Raw genomic sequence first — 22,887 nt, 5'->3', positions numbered from 1 at the left:
TTCAACTTTAAACACAACATGGTTGGTCCAAAGTGTGTCACACAGAGCAAAACAATAAAAAAAAGAAATCAGAATAATGATAAATAAGTACATAGTGACAGCTAAAAGCAATCGATTTGTCACTTGTAAAGCACTTTGAATTGAATTTAACTCAGAAAAAACAATCAAAATGAATTTAATAGATTAAACATACTAATTATATGTATTATATATTGCTTGCCTTGTGTCTGTCAAAGCACTTTGTGAACTTTGTTTTTGAAAGGATATTAGATAAACAGTTAAGGGTCATCAAAAATGTACTAGTTGGATGTTACACCAAACTATCAGTTACAAATTCATGTAACTGATAGTTTGAACTAGATGTTATTGTGTCTAAAAAGTGGCAGGCTGCTTTTCTCCCTTTTTCTCAGCACTTTGTCCTCAGTATAAAGGAGCAGTGAGGATGGGAGCTGTCCGTGGTGCTGAACTTTTTCTCAGCTTATAATGGAGGACCTCACTTTGTCCTCACTATGAAGGAGCAGTGATGATGGGAGCTGTCCGTGGTGCTGAACTGTCAGTCACAACGAGTAAGAGAAATATAAAAGCAAAGCACATTAAAGTAAACCTAAAACATTAAACATTAAACAAAATTAATGAAATACTTTCAGCTATGTTTAACAAATGTTGATGATTCAGTTTAATGTGTCTGTTTTGATCCAGTTAGGAGAAACTATTTAATGATACAAACTTTACTGCTAAAAGTATTTCCATGTACATCGTAGGAGGAGACTTTAAAGATACAGGCAGTGAGGTGATGGCAGGAGGTTCATGTAGAGGTTGAAGCTGACAACGTTTCTAGCATGTTAACCGTGATCTGTTCAGGCGGTAATGAGACGAAACACCCTGAGAAACAAAAAGGTCTTCCAGGGTTTGAGTTGACCTAAAAATAAAACTCAACCTGAGATGCCCTTCACGTTCCCCTCAATGCTCTCTGCTCACTTTCCTCCAACTTCCCTCATAATATCCTACTAATTTATAATGTTACTGCATAGACTTATATATATGTGGATGTCTGTTCTGCTATTAGACTCCATTATGTCTAGTTTTGATATCCCACCATTAAGTTTTATCCAGTTATTTACAGAAAAAGGAAAATGCACCAAGAGATAAAACCAACCTGCAGTAGTTATTAAATGTTTAAACTCTCTCTTAACTCTCCTTAACTCACACAGCGTTGATAAGAACATCCTATTAACTGCTGAATAGACCTGCCAGCTGTGAAATACCAACCCAGCAAGGCCGTTTGGCATCGTTCTCGTAAAGGTTGTACATTTCTCATCGTTTGTCAGTTCAGTGAAATGATTCAAATCTTTCTTGTTGTAAAAAGGTTGCTGGAAATGTTATAGTAACTTCCTGGCAGCTGGAAGTAATTTTTAATTTATTATTATTCATTTATTTGTATTATTATTATTTGTATTAACATGCATCACTGTCCTTTATTGTTGCTGTCCCTTTCAATGTATCAGGTGCCCTTTACTTTTTTTGGCCCCTGTAACTCAGACAGTCTGAGTCTACCACTGCTATTTCCTAAAAGTACTCCATTTTCAAAAATGCATTAATGTGCCAAACACTTCACACAATGTTCTGACTCTGCTTCCCATATCATCCAAATCTCACCTACTAAAATGTCCCTCACTTTTTAAACATTTTCCAAAAAGTCCTCACATATATCTCCTAAACGTGTCCCTTAAATCTAAAAGTGTTCACTCAGCCTGTTTAAGAACTCTCAGTAGTCTCAATAATCTCACCATCATTTCTATTTAATGCATTTTATTTTCTTTGAGCTCAGCTGCTTACAGATACATTTGTCTCCAGCACCTCTGCATTCAATATGTCGGGCATGTCTGTGCCCTCTCCTCTCTGCCTTCTCCCACCTCTCCATATTCAACTGTAATTTATTTCAAGACCATCTCAAACATATTCGGGCAGATAACTAAAGAAAGGAGGTGTGCTATCTGTGCTGTCTGGGCTGGAACAGAGGCAGACTGTTAACAAAACAAAGCAATTTCCCAGCACAAAGGCAGCGAGAGAGCAATCTATCATCGGCCCATGAGAGTCAGGCGGGCAGGCGGAGAGGCAGGCAGGGCCCCGGCTGGAAAATGGGCAGAAAGCCCTTGTTTGTTGCTGAAGCTCCAGCTTCAATCTGCTGCAGCAAGAAAGTAGAAAAAAAATAAATAAAAAAATTGGAGGGCAGATTTAAAGACTGCCAGTCTCTATGAAGACTTCTTGGCAGGCGGTGGCAGCTTCCTGCTCGCCGATGTCTGGTTGTGAAGTCACAGAGAGAGACTAGAGAGAGAGATTAAGAAGAAAAGAAAAGAAAATGAAATATAGTTATTGTGTCTGCTCCAGCTCTGTTTTCCACATCGAGGCTCCAGCTTGAAAAGATCTGATTGGGATCGTTCGTAGCTCCTAAATCGATGTTTCAAACACCTCGGAGCATATTTAAAGAGGCATTAGGTAATATTTTTCCTGCTCTGTTGTACACAATGACCATAATATATTATAGCAGCAGAGGTTGATGGGGTTGTTGATCAATACCAATGACTTAGCAGTTCCTTTGCCAGCTGCTGAGATTCCTGCCTTTTAACATTCATCCTCTCTGTGATTTGACGAGTTCTCTTCTCTTTTTTAACTCAACACTATGAAGTTAAACCTGTATTATCAGACTGGACTTTACTGTGTGAATGAAGTCACAACATATTTTAGCTACGAAGGTTTACAAGCTGGTCCTGGCCAAAGCATCACCTTGTAATTCCTGGGTGTCCCGGGTGTTTTTATGATGTCTAGTTTTTTTGCTCCTGTGAAAGTTGACTTCACTTTAGTCACTTTGGTGCCAAAAGCATCTTCAAAATGAATGTAATAAATGTATTAGATACCTGAGCCAAGGGTCCAGCACAGTTGGACAAAAAAAGAGAATCAAAGTGATTTGTAAGTCCTGTTCCTATAACTGCTGTCGGTAAAAATGAAAAGCCAGCAGCATAAAACATCCATATCATATACACATATACTGTATTTTCACTGCTCCTGAAAGGTCACAATAATCTTACAAAGTGTGTAATGTTAATGTATCTGACATTTCAAGCATATCAATGTTAAACTATTGCTGTTTAAAAAAACCCACAAGTGATATGAATCAATTTTGCACAAATCCAAAGTCAGCATTTTTAGTCAAATTAAAGTTTTAAAGCTCATAAAGGGAAAATAAACTTGTTGCTTATTATAAATTCTAGCATTTTAATTATAAGACTCCCTTTTCAAGTGTTTCCTGGTAGCAACTTGCCTGTTTCTCAGTATCTCCAGTATGGATATATGCACTGAACTGGTTATTGACATAAATATGGGGACCGATAAAAGTCTGTTTATAAATCTGGGTCTCAATAAAAAAACTGCACAATGAGAAACTATTGGATAAAGCAGCAGTTGGATAAAGTGGTCAGCAATTTTCAGACGATGGAAAGATTTTATCTCAAAAGCAGTTTTATTATTCCATATTTCAAGTATGATGAAAACTGATTTCCTCCTTTATGAAATTGAGGTGTTTTTGTCTCGTACTGGCTACAGAGTTCAATCCTTCATGCATGGTGATAAAAGACAAACATGTCAAACTCAGTCTCCATTAAACCCTTACATCCTGTTTATATTCTGGTAATAATTAGTCTCTGGTGAATATTTCTTAATGATGCTTTCAAACAGGAGAGAGTTTTTATTCTTCAGTCACATCAGTCCAATGTTACATTACACAGGAGAACATCATGATTGCAATTAATTCTATTAAATGTGGATAAACAGTATTTTTGAATGGTGGTTTTTGAATTTTTTATTGAATATGGGGCAAATATTGAATAAAAATGTGTATCAGATGCATAAAAATGTTTTTTAAAAAGTTGAAATATTTTCATTTTTGTATATTGTGGATCATATTGGGAAAAGTTATCAACTTTCTGGGTAAAAGAAAAGTTTTTAAAGTGTATTTTCCTCTCTCAAAAGTTAAACTGAGTTAAATTAGACCCTGAACAGAATGAAAGGGTTAAAGGAAAAACTTGACAACTGCCTGCCAATATGACACACACACACACACACACACACACATACACACACACACAAACACACACTCTCACACACACACACACACACACACACACACACACACACGCACAAACACACACTCACACACACACACACACACACACACACACACACACACACACACACACACACACACACACACACACACACACTCACACTGACTAATTCATTTCCACAACTATTTTCCAGTAAACTTGTATTTTCAATGACTTTACTGTCAACATTGTTCCATAGCAACAACTGCTGAGCTTCACAAAATGCAAAACTATGTGAACATTGTAATTCAGAGCATTTCCATATTTAGTCTGGAAAAAAAAAAAAATATTAAGAGATATTTACCCACAATTACTCACACTCCACAATTTGAAGTGCGTGGATTAAAAGTAATTAGAGATATGCATCAATATCTGTAGCAGCCTTTTTACCTCCTAAATCTAACTTTAATAAAACCTTAACAGATGTGGTCCATGTCTGCATTCAGGACTTATCAGCATCACTCAGAAGCTCCAGCAAATACAGATAGAGTGAACTTTGTTGATCCCTGAGGGAGAATTTTGGGTCATTATGGCATCGAGAGAATAGCGGTGGATGAGATACTAAACAATATGAAAAAATAAATAAATTAAAGATTGAGCATCAGTGAGGGAAATAAAACAGTTCCTGCACAATGAAATTCAATTTTGCAGTGCAGAGCCACGGCCAGTCACGTGTGAATTTGCGGAATTACAAATTTCTCGAGATGCCACCGGTGATTCAGTGATGTATAAGAGCAGTTAGAGGTCTGTTATGTTGAGCCGCTGTGTGTGTGAAGGTTTCATTTCCTGCTTTACCTTCACAGGAAACACAATGGATGTGTTTTTTCAGGCAGCGCTGAGGGAGACCATGGCTCATAGGAAAACTGGTTAGACTCTGACGCAGGGCCTAATTTCTCTCCATCTGTCTCTCTCTCTCTCTCTCTCTCTCTCTCTCTCTCTCTCGCTTCCTTGTGTATTTATCTTTGTGTTCCTCCATCGCCTTGCATGTGTTTCATCTCTCTTCTCCCACTCACATCCCCCCCTTTGCCGCACACGTAATAAACGTCCTCTCATCTGCACCGCACATGTACAGAAACACTCCCCACTGGCCCATTCGTATAGGACATGAGTTAGATATTGAACCAGAGAGAGAGAGAGAGAGAGAGAGAGAGAGAGAGAAGAAATGAGGGAGGGAGTAGAGGAGCACAGGGACATCAGCCAAGTGTGACAGTGAAGTCGTATTTCTTTCCCCGGCCCGCCGCTGTGGACTCTGAGCTGAATACTGAGCGCGCCCACTGCAGAGCCCGAGGACAGAGCCAGCCTCCAGAGCAGGAGCAGCCACAGATCTGCCCCGAGGACCCGGGCCCTCATTTTAAAAAAACGGTGCGTAGGATCCATACCAAACGTGAACGTGCACACAAAAGCCCTTAAATGGCATTCACCAAGAACATAATCAGACACACAAATGAATGTGTTTTTCCCCTTTTATAAATCACAATTAACTTGAGAATGTGTGCAACCTCATAGTCCCCCCACAATTAACTTAAATAGTTGATGCAAAACGCCGCCATGAATGTTGATGTTCATGCAGTAATAGAATAATATTTGAGATGCTGATGTTTGCAGCAGCTGTGAATGCAGTCGGTTAGAAATTAGATAAAGGTTAGATATGGAGGAAGAGCATTGCTGTACATTTACAGGGTGTGGACATGTGGAGGCTTGGGGCAGCTACTGTATACAGACACATATGACTGATGATCTAAAATACAACACACACTGGTGGTGTGTGTGCAGAGGAACGTTTGAGAGGCTGACGGCTGCAGCAGCTGTTAATAGAGTTGATGCAACAAATGAAACAATTCCCAAAATTAGACAAAAGGTAAGACTTTGAGGAAGAGACTGCTGCACACTTACATGATGTGGGCAGGTGCACTGTAAAGAATTTCACTTTAAAAAGAAAGTAAAATAACGGCAGCACTTTACTTTACTGTTGTTTTACAGTGTATCTATACTGTAGTTTTTTTAACAGTATGATTCTGTATATTGGATTAAGGCAAGGCAGTTTTATTTATATAGCACATTTCATACACAATGGCAACTCAATGTGCTTTACATAAAACAGAAAAACATGTAATTGAGAAACATTAAAACATACAATTACAGAAAAATAGAAGGAGAGACATAAAATGCTAGAATAGAGATTGCAGCATAAAATAATGATTTTCTTTAAAATCATTATTTTATGATTTTATAAGTATATTATAGTAGAATAAAGGAACCACAAAATAATAGACATTTAATTAAGTATTTAGCTTTATTTCATTTCTAACATTTTTATTTCACAACCTGACAGAAATTACTGTAAAATTGTAGTTATTCACTGTTATTGGTTAATTGACTCTATAATGATATGATACGATATGATATGATATGATTTGATATACTTTAATGTCCTCTCAGGGAAATTTGTCTTGGACTCAAGCTGATACATAAATAAATTACCTCAAACACACAAAAAAATAAAAACAACACAGAGAACATCCACACATTGCACCTAACCCAACAGAGTGTATTGCACATATGATGTATTGCACAACATCTCCCATATTGCACATCTCCCAGTGGAAAGATAAAAAGATGAAAAGATGAAAAGACCATTGCACGAACTCCAATGTTGACTCTTAATTTACATATGAAGGACGAATATGTTACAGTATTATACAATTATTATGAAATACAGTAAGATACTGTTATAAATCCAGCGTAAATATACAGTAATTCATTACAGTGTGGAGTCACATGGGGCTTTTACTTTATATAGACACATATGACACATATCTCTGTGTTTGATTATAGTTATGTAACCGGTGTCTGACATTGTGTGTGTTGTATTAAGATGAAGAGGCTCAGACAACAATATCTTAGCCTCTACACTAGTTTTAAAAAAATATGTTAGCATACTGTAAAACATGTTTAAGCCACCAAATAAACAGAAAAGATAAATAAATAAATAAAACATATATGAAAACTTATAAAAGATGAATAATATATTAAAAAATATAAAAGAGGAAAGAATAAATAAAGTCACTATAGAATAAAGTGAGTGAAACTGGAGATGTTAGGAGTTAAAGAGTAAAAGTAATGAAGAAAAACATAAAAAATAAAAGGCAGATAGATAAATAAATAACATTCAACTGAAAGCCAAATTAAAAAAGGTATAAATAGGTCTTAAATTTGCTTTTTAAACATATCACCACTCAGGTCTATGGTCAGGTTCATTTTGGGGGGGGGGGAAATGAGCCAGACTCTCATGAATCCTGCCACCTGCTACATCCTGGCATCATTTCGGCATTTCAGCAGCTGTGACTCGCTCCACAGCTGACCAGGAGAGTCAGCAGCACACAGTCCAGCCCTCTCTCTCCCTTCTCCTCTTTCTCCTCTTTCTCCTCTTTCTCTACGCTCCGTGGGGCGGTGATGGAATATCGAGCTGGATTTGATTTGAGATTTGATTCGGCTCATATCTTTTAAAAACTGAAAGGCGCTTGTGGAATAGTTATAGCTCACAAGCACAAGCACAAATAACACAACGCTGACTCCAACGTTTGTGATGAAGTGGATCTATAATTAACGTTTGGTTTGACGTGAAATTAGATGTGGGAGAGAGGAGTCATTACACAATCTGGCTTCAATTCACCTCCTCGCCATCTGCATCGTCCGTCAAAATGTTTCTATGCTTGGATCAGACTCTCTGTACAGGTTTGTTCTGATAAATCACAACTTTTTTTTGTTTGTGCATATGCAGCAGTTATAAATGAAGCTCCAGATCGACTGCAGAGCCAGCTAAAGGACTATATCAGCTCCAGATCAGGTCCAGACGCAGACTAAAGGCCAATTCAGATCATAAAAGCTATGTAAAAGGATGCCAAGAGAGTATTCAGATATTAGCAAAGGTGTTGTTACCCGTCTCTATGACAACAACCTTCTCTTTAATGTCCCGACTATCCTCATCAGTGTTGGTTTGTTTGTATTACGCTATAATCCTGTGGTGTACACAAACATGATGGATTAAGAGGGAAACTGAAACTGCTCTAGTAACATAACTACATTATTATATAATGAAATTAATTTTGGGATGTGATTACATGACTGGGTAAGTGTAAAACATGATGTTGAAAGAAACACACATATTGAGAGCATTAGCCTTCATGATACAATAAATACACTTCAGTCCAAGTTGTAAGTGCTCAATGTCAAGTTCAATCTCTAAGTGCAGGCCCTTTAATAAGTGTACTAGTGTTTATTTTGGAAATGATTGCTCCATTAACCCTTTCATGCATGAATTATGATAACCTCATTATTTCATTTTTCATGAAAAAAAAATTTAACTTAATTTTTTCTTTCACCAAATAACATACTATTACATTACAATAACATAAATCAACTGATCTACAACCAAAAACATTACTGCAGGTTTAGTGGTGATTGATGATGCACTAGTGTCTACTGTGGTGGCTGAAGTGTAAGTATGCCAACAAAATCCTTTCATACATAAGAAAACAGCTTTTGAACAGCTATCCACTGCAGTGACCACTATGCGTGAAAGATTTGAAGACGTATATAGTAGTTTTGATGTCTGCTGTGTGGCAGTTGATTGACAGTTGGCTCATCTGCTGCTTTCTTCAGCACCAAGAGGCTAAAGACCATGAAAATCAACACCTCACACTCCTTACATGGAAGGTCCTGGCTCCAAATGTAAAATATGGCGCTAACCATAAACTGCAGCTTTGGGCTTCAAACATAGCAGCTGGTTAGCAGTTAGCAAGGTGACATCACATCTAGCTAGCTAACACCATCTTTATATAAATAGATCCTGACTCATAGATCTCACAGATTCAAACATTACGTCACTCATCTGTTTCCCATCCACAGATGAGAATAAGCTCCAGATCCAGCATCTCCTAAGCCTAATGATTGTGACTCACAGATCGGTGACGACAAACCCCCCAAAAAAAGACAAATCAATATGAAGAAACAGTATCAGATTGTGGAGGAAAGCACCACTTTAATATGAGCACGCATGGTCATTTAACCTTAGTGTCATCCTCCCGGGTCAAATCGACCCTGTCTGTTTTGACTGTTCTTTCTTTCCTCCCTTCCTTCCTTCCTTCCTTCCTTCCTTCCTTCTTTCCTTCTTTCCTTCCCTCCTTCCTTCCTTCTTTCCTTCCTCTCTTCATTTTGTCTTTCTTTCCTTCCTTCCCTCCTTTCTTCTGTCCTTCTTTCCTCCCTCCCTCCTTCCTTCCTTTCCTTCCTTCCTTCCCTTCCTTCCTTCCTTCCTTCCTTTCTTCCCTCCCTCCTTCCTTCCTTCCTTTCCTTCCTTCCTAGACTCAAGGACAACAGGAGGGTTAAAGTGACACACTGCTCTTCTTCTTCATGTTCATATTTCTACATCCAGCGAAGAGAAAAGCAGCACAAAAACCTCTTCTGGCCACAAACTCACTTTAATAAACTCCACATCATTTTATCTTAATGAGAGCACGAACAGACAGATCATAAGATGAACTCTAATGAATCTTTATTAAGATACACTTGTTGTGCAAGAGCAGCAAAACACTTTTTAATGTGTGCATGAATATATATACACTTATGTTCTGTGTCAGTGTCAGTGTGTGTGTGTGTGTGTGTGTGTGTGTGTGTGTGTGTGTGTGTGTGTGTGTGTGTGTGTGTGTGTGTGTGTGTGTGCATTTAATTATGTGGTTGCTAAAGAAAAAAGAAGAAGATTTGTACTCAATGTGCTGACAGTTAATGTTGTAAATGTTACCTTACATCATAATGCGTCACAGGCAACCTATGGCATTTTCTGTTCATTATAATAGCTGTAAGTTCTCATCATACTGCAGCTCTGGTGAGACAAATAAACTACGTCTCCTCTTTGTAAACTCACTACATCTCCGTTTGTGACTTTCCTTCCTGAAAAAAAATATCTGCAAATGAGCGTAAGCATTATTTTCTGCACGTCAGCACAATCAAAACCATTTTTACAGGATGTGAATAAATGAAACTGTAACTGTTCATTTGGTCAGGACAGGAACATGAAAACACGCTTCAGTCCAGATAGTTTTTTACTCAACACCAAATGATCACTACATTTGGCAACAAGGGCGTTCAAAAGCTTCAATGCCCAAACTCACAGATGCTTCCTCATAGAACTGACAAAATATCCTTAACCCTCCTGTTGTCAAGGAAGGAAGGATGGAAGGAAGAAGGAAGGAAATGCGGGAGGAAGGAATGGAGGAAAGAAAACAAGGAAGGGAGGAAGGAAAGGAAGGAAGGAAGAAGGAAAGGCGGGAGGAAGGAAGGGAGGAAAGTAAAGAAGGAAGGAAGGAAGGAAAGGAAAGAAGGGAGGAAAGAAAAGAAGGAAGGGAGGAAGGAAATGCAGGAAGTAAGGACGAAGGAAGGAAGGTAGGGAGGAGGAAAGAAAGAGAGAAGGAGGGAGGGAGGAAAGGAAGGAAGGAAGGAAGAAAGGAGGGAAGGAAAGAAGGAGGGAGGGAGGAAGTAAGGAAAGGAGGGAGGAAGGAAAGAAGGGAGGAAAGAAAAGAAGGAAGGGAGGAAGGAAATGCAGGAAGTAAGGACGAAGGAAGGAAGGTAGGGAGGAGGAAAGAAAGAGAGAAGGAGGGAGGGAGGAAAGGAAGGAAGGAAGGAAGGAAGAAAGGAGGGAAGGAAAGAAGGAGGGAGGGAGGAAGGAAAGAACGAGAGAACAAGGGAGGAAGGAAGGAACAGTCAAAACAGACAGGGTCAATTTGACCTGGGAGGACGACAGGAAGCTTAATGTCTCTCACCTCTAGGACTGAAATCTTCTATCTGGTCTTTTTTAAAACTGTTCTCAGGTCCTAAAGTGAATTAATATCAGCGATTATTCAAATGTAGGATTTTTATGTCGTCTCCCACAGCTCTGCTAGATTATTACTCCTTCCTTCCTTCCATCTCTTTATCTCACTCCTCTACATGAATGTGTTTCACCTCCATCTGTACCTGCTTTATGATGGAACAGAGACGCTTCAGGTTTTAATAAAAAGAGAGCTTGTGTTTCATTCACATAACTGCAACCATTATCGTCATGGAGACGAGACGTTTTCAACCAAAAGATTATCCATTTTTCTGACTAATAGAGAAGATGTACAGTATATTTCCATTACTAGAACTATTACTGCTATATGTAATATAATGCTCTTATCATCTCTTTTCAAGTTAAAACTTTAAACTCTCCAAATCTTTAAAAGTTGATTTCTGTTTTTTTGGTTTTCAAAGTGAGAGAATATGACATTGATATTTCTTTGTTGTTTGTTTGTTTGCTCTTCAGGACATAATTACTTGATATTCTATGAAAGTACAATTAACTGTTGTTTGCAATGAACCTCTATTAAAACCAAGGCCAGAATCAGCTGATTATGTAAGAAAGTTACTGTTCATGTATTTTACATCCATCACATTTGTTATTTAGAGCAATTCCAAAACTCATTTCAAAAACATCTCAAATCTAAAGAATCTGAACTCTTAACAGAAAGACTGAAAGTGTTATTAATGAGTAGACTGCAGCACATGAACACACACTCAGCAGAAACATCTCTTCCATTAGCTGGAGTGTTGACTAGGTAAATACCATCAGGACTGCGAAAAGTTCACTGGATTAGCAGCTTGTTCATTCATGAACCGAACTGCTTCCAAAAACCTTACTGCTGAGAGGGATCAACACTTGCTGCCAGCTTAATTACAGAGGGAGGAAAGTTATCTGCCAAAAAAACAAAAAACAATCCACCGTGATTATATACAAAGTTAATTAAAAAGTATCCCACCTCTTTACTCAGCCTTGAAAATCTTAATCTCTAAATATGAAAAAAATAATTAAGCGCTGCCAATTTTCTTCTTTGCACAAACTCACGGCAGTATCTGCACCATGAAAAGACCCTCCGCCCTCCAATAATGATGTAGGATCCAATATCTTCGGACGCTAATTGCCGGGCCAGTGCCCCACCCACCCTTTGTGATGCGTAACATTCTGCATAATTAATTGAAGGCCTTTACCACTGATAGGATAGCCTGCAGCCTCCGACTACACACACCATTAAAATGCAAATCAAGCTCAGTGATATAAAAAAAACTGAGATCTATGTCGGTGTGGAGACTAAAAAAGAGAGAGATGAACACTGAATCAAACCGAGCTACGCCCCCCCCCCCCACCCCACCCACCCACCCGTCGACTCCAGCCCCCCCCTCCCTCCCTCCCTCTCTCTCTCAGGATGAAGCTTCAGCCCGGCTGCTGTCCTCCTCTCTCTGCTGTAGTCCAGGCAGAGCCATCTATCTCACAGAGTTATATCAGTGGTATCACCAAAGGAGCAATAAGTCTGTGTTTCACCAAAGACTGTTCAATGAGCTGATGTTGCCATGCCAACCAAACCAACTTACCCAGTGAGGAGAAGGGGTGGTGGAGAAAAATGGTGCACCGGGGGCCAAAATCAACACTTGCTGATGCGAAATCTCATTTGTTTTTATTGTCTGGAATGTAGAGACTAAATCCCATTCTGCTTTTTATTATTCTCACTAAGTAACTTTATGTGTTTTAATTGGGTATAGTATCAAACAAGCTTCACTTCTATCTTTGTGTGCAATATAGTGCATGTACAATCACTGAGCACTTTATTAGGAACACGTGCAATCTTCTTTTTTTCTTTCTTTAGACAGACAGGAAACATGGGAAAGAGAGAAGGGGGTGACATGCAGCAAATGACCTCCGATCAGGACTCGAACCGGGGTCGGCTGCGCACACGGCATGGGCCCCAACCACTCGACCACCTGCGTGTCCAGAACATGTGCAATCTAATTCAATCCAATATATTTACTGTTTTTTATGGTGTATTTCGTGTTAAAGTCCAAACTTCCAAACTTCCATCCATACATCCACCTCCACTTCCGCCTTCTGCAGACTTTGTAGCTCTACAACAACATCACGTTATGTCCCTGAATGACTAATTTTGCCTTCAACGCTGTTTGAGAAATATATTTTATGTTTTTGAAAAATCTCAAAATGAAGTCTGCATGGTTCATCTTTTGATCACCTAAATGACTCTCCTCAGTATGAGGGGAAATAAAAGAGTCACGAAGCCTTCACACGCAGCTCTAACACGCATCGACATGACAAGCTTTCACTACAGAGACAAAACAAAGCTCATGGAGTCGTGACTGCAGATCCGGAGAGATATTAGTGAGAAAGCTGTACAGCACAGTGGGGGGTGGGAGGGGGGGGGCAGGGGGGATCTGAATCATCAGGCAGATTGGGTTTGTCTTTAAAAAACTAGTTTGCAAGAGAGTGCATTATCTTGACTACCAAAAAAAGAGTGCGTCATGTAGTGTGTGTCGTGGAGCTGTTGGTTGAGTCATGATGGATGAAAGTGGTGAAAGGTCTGAGCTAATGAAGGAAACTTTGATATGACAGTGTGGACTCCAGGGGGATTCCCTCTCCTTACCATATCAAAGGGGATTGTTCACAAACACCTCTGAGTAAGAGAAGCAGCGGCAAATATGACACTGATTAATGACACAAGAATCAATTAGCTCTACAACATCGACGTTTGTCCTGTTTGGTTACTGGCGCTGAAGTGATCAGAGGCTGGAGGAGTGACTTTGAAATGCAAACGAGGCACCTCAGTTAAAAAAAAAAAAAAAAAAAAAGGAAGCCCAAGGAAACACACTGAATGTCTGTCAAAACACAACTGCAACATCTCTGCCTGTCGCATGGGCCGCAGCGTCATCTGTGGTTACACACGGTATAGCTACGGTTAGCTCGGTTATTAATGGGCCTCGCTCTGTGGGTGTGCGGGGAGCAGATGGCAAACTCTCAACAGATCGGGAGTGTACACGGCGAGCATCCACGTTCGGTGTGCAAGGAGGAGGAGAAGAAGCAAAAAGGGCCCGCCTGGCTGCTTCGAGGGATTCCAAATGTGATGTCACTGCTAATCCCATCAGGAAAACACAGCTAAATCTGTCGCCACTGGGCCAAAGTCACGCAGATTGGCCTTGGCAGCAGCCGTGGATGGGATAGGCCTATAAATAGGACTGCAGAGCCGCAGCCTCTGGTGCTGTCAATGGGTACTGGGTGGCAGACGACTCTCCTCCGTCGGGGGTGGTCGCGAGAGGAGAGGAGAGGAGAGGGGAAGAGAGGAGAGGAGAGGAGAGGATTCCCCCTGTGACTCAATGCCAAAACGCTCTTCCCCCAATGTCATGCACTGGCTGTGACACACTTGGGCAGAAGAGCCGCGAGGCGCTGCAGCAGCAAAAAACACACTCAAACACTGCTGCACTGGTTGGCTGTGACTTTGCAAGCTGCCAGACTCGGCGAGCTGCGAGTCAGAAGATAAGAGTATATTTGGTGTTACACTTCATACATCACAATAGTTAGTTGGGTTGCGAGTGTACAGTCAGTGTGCCGGCTGGCTGCAGGCTGCGGAGGTGAGAGCGGTTCAGTTCAGTCTCCGTATCACTACAGCTGAAGTCATTGAACTGGGAGGCAGTGTGGAAAATATTCTGTGTCTATCCTGCATTCATACCAGCGCCGGTTTTCCCTTCACGGTGTAATTTCAGTTCGGGACAAACACAAAGAGTGTGAGAATCCTTCAGAGTGAGAGTGAGAGCAAAAAAAGAAGAAGCCACACACATAATACCTGACTAACACCAGAGATGTTACAGTCCTACAGATAGAAAAGGATCAAACACTTCACATGTAAATTAAAATGTCAGAGCAGCAGAGAAATACAATAGAGCAATTCAATACTTAAGATACAGAAATACTATATACACACACACACACACACACACACACACACACACACAACATAAAGGAGAAGATCAAGCTATATACAATATACATATAGCAAATACTGAAAGAGACATTAGTATGCTAAATTACAGGCAGCAGGAGCTCTAGCAGGTAAAACTCTAAAAACACTCAAATGAAACGAAACAAAATCAGATGCTCATCACATCCAGGAAAAGAAGTAGAGAGAGAGAGAGAGAGAGAGAGAGAGAGAGAGAGAGAGAGAGAGAGAGAGAACTATGCTTGGACAACATTTCCTGCTACATGTAAAAAGACATGCAGAGGATTGGAATTAGACAATAATAACTTAAATAATAATAACAACAATGCAAACAATAGTGTAACTAAAAAGTAAAACATTGAAAAAGAAGTACTAAGTAGTAGGGGCATCAAAGCACTTGCAATATACAGTAGTCTATTCTGACATTAGTTTCATCCTATTAGGGTGTAAGAAAAAAAAACACCTTTATTTAGACGTTTTATTTTGAAAGAGTATCATGTGTGTATTTTTTTAAATATTTTTATTACTATTAGTGGGGGGGGGGGGGGGGGGGTTTAATTGTATGTTTTAATGTTTGGATTTTATTTTCATTTCTCAAATTGCATGTTTTTATGTTTTTTACTGTTTAATCTTACTGTTAAATGTTTGTTTTATGTAAAGCACATTGAGTTGCCATTGTGTGAAATGTTCTATATAAATAAAGCTGCCTTGCCTAGTAACCGTTAATCTGACCACAGACATGTTTTGCCAGAGATCAGGCAGATTCCTGCACCTCTGACTTTATTCCAGCTGTTGCCGTGAACCTTTAGTAGAAGGAGCAGCAGATGATCACAGTGTTCTTGAAGGCAAAGAGCTAACAAAAGTAGAAGAATCAACCAAACAGACACTTCAAACACATCAGTTTATTGTTGTTGTATTAATAAATCCTTAAGATTAGGAAAAAAAAGTTGCATTTGTTTTCTGCTGCTGTCAGAATCTGCGTATACTTCTCAGCTTCCTCGACAGCGAGACGAAGTTGAAACAGTTGATTAAGGAAGTCAGAACTGTGAGCTAACTAGCTGCTCCACAAAGCAGCTGCAGCGGCTGAGTGACAGCGCTGAATCCTCAGTGTGTTTAAGAACTTGCATCAAGTAAGTGTGATCCAGCGGAAGGATTATGCAGATCCAGGCAGTGGCATCACAAAGCTGAGGAAAAGAAAAAAGACTTCATGTGGCAGAGTGTGTCTGCAGGGGCTTTAGCTGGAGCCACATTCATGAATTTGCTCATAACTGCGGTCATACATGACTAAATTGCTGAATGGATTATGCACATATACACACATGATGGAAGGATCTCTCTCTCTCTCTCTCTCTCTCTCTCTCTCTCTCTCTCTCTCTCTCTCTCTCTCTCTCTCTCTCTCTCTGAGGTGTGTTCATGCCAGAAAGGGATTATGTTGGGAAAAGAAAATCTCCCCCAGACAAAGTAGCGCTCTGCTGTCAGATTCACAGTGTACAAATACTCTACAGGAACATCTATTGGTGGCACTAATACAGAAATGTATCAGTAACTCACACCGCTATGATACAAGCCGCATGTCTTAATACACACTCGCTGAGCTTTTTCTCCCCCTGCATAAACTGGAAGCGCTTAGAAAAGTCATTTTATATTCTCTCAGCCATAATGAGGCATAGAAATGATCCTGCTGTTTAAAAGACCTTTATTTAGTATTATGTATGTCGTGAAAGATTAAATTCTGGTACAGGATTAATGTAAAAGAGATTAAATATATGGAAAAATTACAATAAAATAAAAAACACTAATTGGGGTGTAAAATGCTTTAATTTCAAGTCACAGAGCAGAACATGTAATTTATAGGAAATCATTCATATAGCAGACAAAAAAAATTACATCCCTCTATTTTTCATTTTCCTTTCACCCACTTGAATCCCTGCATGAAATGAGGATGAGCTCTGAATCAGAACACCATTGTCTCTTGTCATTAACATGTGATTACATTCAGACAGGTAAAGGTGTCAAACAGCGACAACAAGAGAGGCGTAAGTTTTATTAGATGTCACATTGTCTGAATCATATTTTGGTCACAATCTGTCAGAACTGCACAATATTAATATTTGAGGTTGTCCGATTGTGCGCTGAGTGTATGAAAGTAGAAACATGTCATTAGCTCATGTCATCATCTGCTGCTACTGCTGCTGCTGAGATTTCTATTTTTTATGCCGTTCTGATTAGCTCATTTGTAGTCATGGGTCGTAATAGCAGCAAACCCATTGTAAGAAATTGGTGTTAAATTTCTAACAGTATCAGACTTTTGCCTCAGGCTGTCTCCGGTTCCACAAAGCTTCAAATTGTTCATCAGTGGACGTTTCTCACAGTGAGACATCGCTTTGGATTGGTTGGCTGATTATTTTACTGCATTTCTGTCATGATTGGAAACTTTTGGAATATATACTAGTGCACTACTACTGCACTTCATTTTGTTTACTTACCTGCCTTTGTTTTGTATAGTTTTGTTTTATAGGGTTGTGTGTGTGTGTGTGTGTGTGTGTGTGTGTGTGTGTGTGTGTGTGTGTGTGTGTGTGTGTGTGTAAATACCATTGTGATGTGCACTAGCAATTCCATTGTATTTTAAGTACAGTGACAATAAAGGAATCTTCTCTTATCTCTATTGTGAAGAGGCATTCAAATGTTAACCCTCCTGTTGTCCTCGAGTCAAGGAAGGAAGGAAGGGAGGGAGGGAGGGAGGGAGGGAGGAAGGGAGTAAGGAAGTAAGGAAGGGAGGGAGGAAGTAAGGAAGGAAGGAAGGGAGGAAGGAAGTAAGGAAGAAATAAGGGAGGAAGAAGGAAGGAAGGAAAGGAGGGAGGAAGGAAGGAAGAGAGGAGAGGAAGGGAGGAAGGAAGGACGGAGGAAATAAGGAAGGACGGTAGGAGGGAGGGAGGGAGGGAGAAAGGAAGGAAGGAAGGGAGGAAGGGGTCAATTTGACCTGGGAGGACGACAGGAGGGTTAAAGAATTAAAGCTCCTTTCACTTGTGTACTACCCCAAAAATGTCTAGAGGAAGAGGAGTATAACAATTGGGATAAACTGGGGGGAGGGGGGGGGGGGACTGAAGTAAAAGTACAAAAATCAAGGATTTATTTAACAACTTAGGAAAAGATCATATCAAACACAATTTTGGCTTCATTGAAAAGGAAACCAACCTCAGAAGGTTACCAGTAGAATCACAATCGGTGAAAAGGAGCTCTGCTGCAAGGCCTCAGTGCTGCCAAATAGCCGCCTGGCACAAGTCTAGCTCTCCTTAAAGCTTATATGCAGAGGCTGATGGTAATAGGGCACAGCTGTGATGATCAGCGGAGGAAGGAGGAGGGCAGAACCTGGCAGGGCAGAGGATAAAAAAACACCATGACAAAAATCCACTACAGCACGTAACAGCTTGTTTCCTTGATTGGACTGTTGTGGAAATTATCTGAAAACACAAATATGAAATTATACACAAAACAATGCCGGGTTGAAGATTTAACTATTATTATTGTACAATAAGGAGACAGCATGCTAATCAGCTAATCTCAAATGAGCAAGGAGCAAGCCTCAACTGTTATAGAAATGACCTTTATCTCTGATTGGTCAAATATATCAGCTTATATCATTGTACCTAATAGAAAGTGACTACAAGTACAACTATTTGCATATACATGCATCTTACACTGGTAACACAGAGCCTCAAATCATAAATGATTTCTTGACATGTTACTATGGTTATTTGGATGTAAGCCAAATGAAAGGAGAAGCAATGAGCCTCCTAATGATATGATCACACACGTTCCTGAAGACATAGTGACAAGGCGAAAGCAGTGATCTTCTTATACCCAACCTGGAATTAAAAATGATATTTGTTGCTTCTTCGCTTTTACAAGACCTCCACAGTTAGAGTTGGGCATCAGTATTGATCAAAATAAAGCGAAATCAAGTAGAACAAAACGTCTCCTATCAGATAATACCTGCAACCTGGAGGAGATATTGATAATGTTCCTCTTGTTGCATAAAAGACAAAAACGATATGTTTAAAGTTTCTAACCAACTCGCACAACCTTTCCTCAAAAAGTTCCTCCATTGTTATTTCTTCTTTGTGTCTCACTAGAGCTACGTATCGAGTAGTGACAGCAACACTGCCCCCCCATGGTTTCCGGTGGTACTGCTCCGTTTGATCCGTATCCGTAAGCTTTATGGAAACGTGCAGAAATACGGACGAAATGAACACAGAGCACGGACAGAAGGCTCCGTCTGTATCTGGATCCATATTTAACGTTGAGGATAAATGGGCCTTAAAATGGGTATCAAAAGTACTCAGTTGTTACCAATATCTCTTTATTGGTACTGGTATAGTCATTTTTAACCGATACCCCACTAACCTTCAACATGAGCAGAGGTTTAATCACCTACTGTAACTGAAAACACCTGTGGATGTTCCTGTGCTCATTATTATAATACCTATCTATGTCTAAATGGAGGGAATGACAATGATTGAAGAAGAAACAATGATTTAATGTTGAGTTAGAAAACTGGAAACATAGTATTTGTATTCTAAGATGAATCTGTTTGGATTCCTCTTCAATTAAGGCTGTTTGGAAAGTTAGCTATAATTGGGAATTCAGCAACCCTATCATCAAGAAAGGGAACCCTGATGAGTGTTGCAAGTTGGTTTATCATTAAAGGACCAGTCCCCACAAATTACCATAATTCATTTTATTGATGCACATTTTTCAAAGCCTGGTGTTCAGTTGCTTTGATTATGTGTTTGTGTGCTTTTTGTTTCTACTCTCCAGGAAGTCATTAGATTCATTCATTTCTTAAAGAGGACATACTCTACACATTAACAGCTTTATATTTAGATTCTGCTGCTCTACTGGAATATCTCTGCATGATTTACAGTTCAAAAAAACCTCCTTATTTAACTCATACTGTGCTTTTATGCAGCTCTTCAGTTCAGTCTCTGTCAGAAACTGAGAGCCTGTCTCATGAGCAACCTTTTCCTGATGAGTCTACTCTGCTCTGATTGGTTAGCTCTTGGAAGCTGCCTCTCAGTAGACTTCCTCCAGATACAACTACTACTTTTTCCTCCTTCTTTACTCGAAATGTCAACTTCTCAAATACATCTCTACGTGTTCGAGCCAAAATCCGATATGAAACATGAGTGGACAGTATGTACAATACATAGAAAAACTTTAGTTACCAACACAACGAAGCAGATTTCTATATATCAGTGTCAAGTTTTGGAACTTTGACCATGTTTAGCATAGGCTGCGTTCACACTGCAAGCTAAAACCCGATTATTAGCCAATCTAGGTTGGAACCAGATGGCGCTTATGAAGTCTGAACAGTCATAAATCACACGAGATCCGATTTTTGTAAACCAGATTGAAACCACATTTGGGAGGAAGTTTCAGATCTCATGTGGACAGATGTGTCTGAGTCTGAACAGCTCCAGACACTCATATCAGATTTGACTGTCCGTGACATCTCTCTACGTCTCTACGCTACTCTACGTCACTCTATGAGACATCAGACCTGCGCTTATTCCAGTTGTTGTTGCTAGGTGATATCACTGGAGGCAACAGAGGACGTAAACATCAGTCCATGGACAGAGGACCAAACCATATTCTTAATCTTTGGGGAGATGGCTCCGTTTAAGAGAAGCTTGAGGGTTTGTTGTTGCTGTCGTAATTATATGACATCACACAATACACGCTAGATGTAGATTGGTCATTAATGTGGCCCAGTCTGAACAGAGCCAAATCCCATTTGGACACTTGCTTAAAACAGTGTGGACAGTCAGGCCAGGATTTGAGAAGGAATCAGATTTGCCTGCAGTCTGAACGCAGCTTAAGATCTCTGACATCATAACAGATAGAAATGAATGAATCACATAAAGCATAAAAAATCCACTTTAATTGAACCAAAAATGTAGAGTGTTACAATTGTGGTCGTAATTTGTGTTTGTTTTCTGTGTGTGTGTTAAAATATGTTGTGTTAATGTGTTTGTGTAGACAGGAGGATGATTGGTGGATTGCCTTCATCAACTACTCACAGACTGATGGATCAAGTTCCAGTCTAGTGGAGGATTGGTTGCCATACCAGGAAATGAGCTAGAAATACCTCCAAGATGAAGTCAGTGCTGCTTTTCTTAATTTTCAGCTTGTTAATTATTTACTTTGTGGTAGTAGAGGTAGACAGACAGTTTTGTTATCATACTTTCCCCTGTGTATTTAGTTAGGGAGGTAAGTGATTGTCATTTGGTTTCTTTTGTTCTGTTTGGTTTTACTCTGTTACTTTCCAGTTAAACTTGTTCTGTTTGTTGTTTTGGCCTTTCCCCCCCCTGACATTAAAACCAGCTTGTTTTGTATTTCTTTATGTAAATAAAACTCACTTTATGTCACATTGAGCTTTATTTGTTCTTGTGGCTGCCTGGGACTTAGGGAGACGGAGCCCCAGACTGAGCTTAACAAGAGAAGCTATTCCATTATAATGACCATCATGTTGGTTGTTTATCTGAAAGTTAGCTAACCTTTGCCTCGTGTAGACTTTGAACTGCTTTACCACACAAACATACTTTTACTCTTTGTGGCTGAAATGAAACACGAATTGCAAAATCAAGAAATTGACTTTTAAAATGTATTTTTAATGAGAGTCAGTGATGGTTGATGCTTTGGTTTGGTATTTGAAGAGGACTTTACCAAAACATGTCTGCACTGTAATGTAATTTCACTAAACAATAAAAGCAGAAATGATCTTTAATGATATTTAATGATGTTGATGGTGAATTTAACCATCCTGTTGTCCTCAGTACAAGGAAGGACAGAAGGAAGGAAGGAAAGGTGGAAGGAAGAAAAGAGGAAGGAAGGAAGGAAGGAGAGAAGGAAGGAAGGAAAGGAGTAAGGACAAAAAGAGGAAGGAATTTAGGAGAGAAGGAAGGGAGGAAGGAAGGATGAAAAGAGGAAGGAAGTAAGGAGTGAAGGAAGGGAGGAAAGAAGGAAGGAAGGAAGGAAGGAAGGAAGGAAGGAAGGAAGGTAGGAAGGAAGGAAGGTAGGAAGGAAGGAAAGGAGTAAGGACGAAAAGAGGAAGGAAGTAAGGAGAGAAGGAAGGGAGGAAAGGAGTAAGGACAAAGAGAGTAAGGAATTTAGGAGAGAAGGAAAGGAGGAAGGAAAGGAGGAAAGAAGGAAGGAAGGAAAGAAAGGATTAAGGAGGGAGGGAGGAAAGGAGGAAGGAAGGAAAGAAAGGAGTAGGGAGGGAGGAAGGAAAGGAGGAAGGAAAGAAGTATGGAAGGAGGGGAAGAAGGAAGGAAAAATTAAAGAAAGAGGGAAGAAGGAAGGAAAGAAGGAACAGTCAAAAGAGACAGGGTCAATTTGACCCAGGAGGACGACAGGAGGGTTAAAGCAGGTAAGTCTATTTTCTTGTACGTTTATTAAAACTTAAACTTGTGGAAAAACACAAAAATTCATGTCAGTTGATATTAAAATGAATGAAAACATGCAAATTTATGACTTTGTTGCTAAATTTAATGTATTTTCTTACCTCATTTCTGCTCTCTCTGATCTTTTAGTGAACAGTAGAGTAGCAGCCTTAAATGGAGTTAATGTGAGGAGACAGCTAAAAACATAATAAAGTAAAAAACCTTAAAAAAAAAAAAAAAAAACTCCCCATGCCATCACAGCTTTACGTCTGTTGCTTCTGCAGCAGCGGGACGCCTGAACAGAGCTGCTGTACTGTTTAAAAATCTCAGTAATGAAAAGTGATGTGCGTAACCAGCTGACCTCTGCAGATCTGACCCCCGGTTCACCCTGCAGCCCCCCTCAGCTGCTGTTTGACATGCTGAGTAATCGCTACGCAGACA

Source organism: Scomber japonicus, chromosome 8 (genome assembly GCF_027409825.1).
Source record: "Scomber japonicus isolate fScoJap1 chromosome 8, fScoJap1.pri, whole genome shotgun sequence".
Taxonomy (NCBI): Eukaryota; Metazoa; Chordata; class Actinopteri; order Scombriformes; family Scombridae; genus Scomber; species Scomber japonicus.
The sequence above is the reverse complement of the archived record's forward strand: the minus strand, read 5'-3'. Positions refer to the sequence as shown.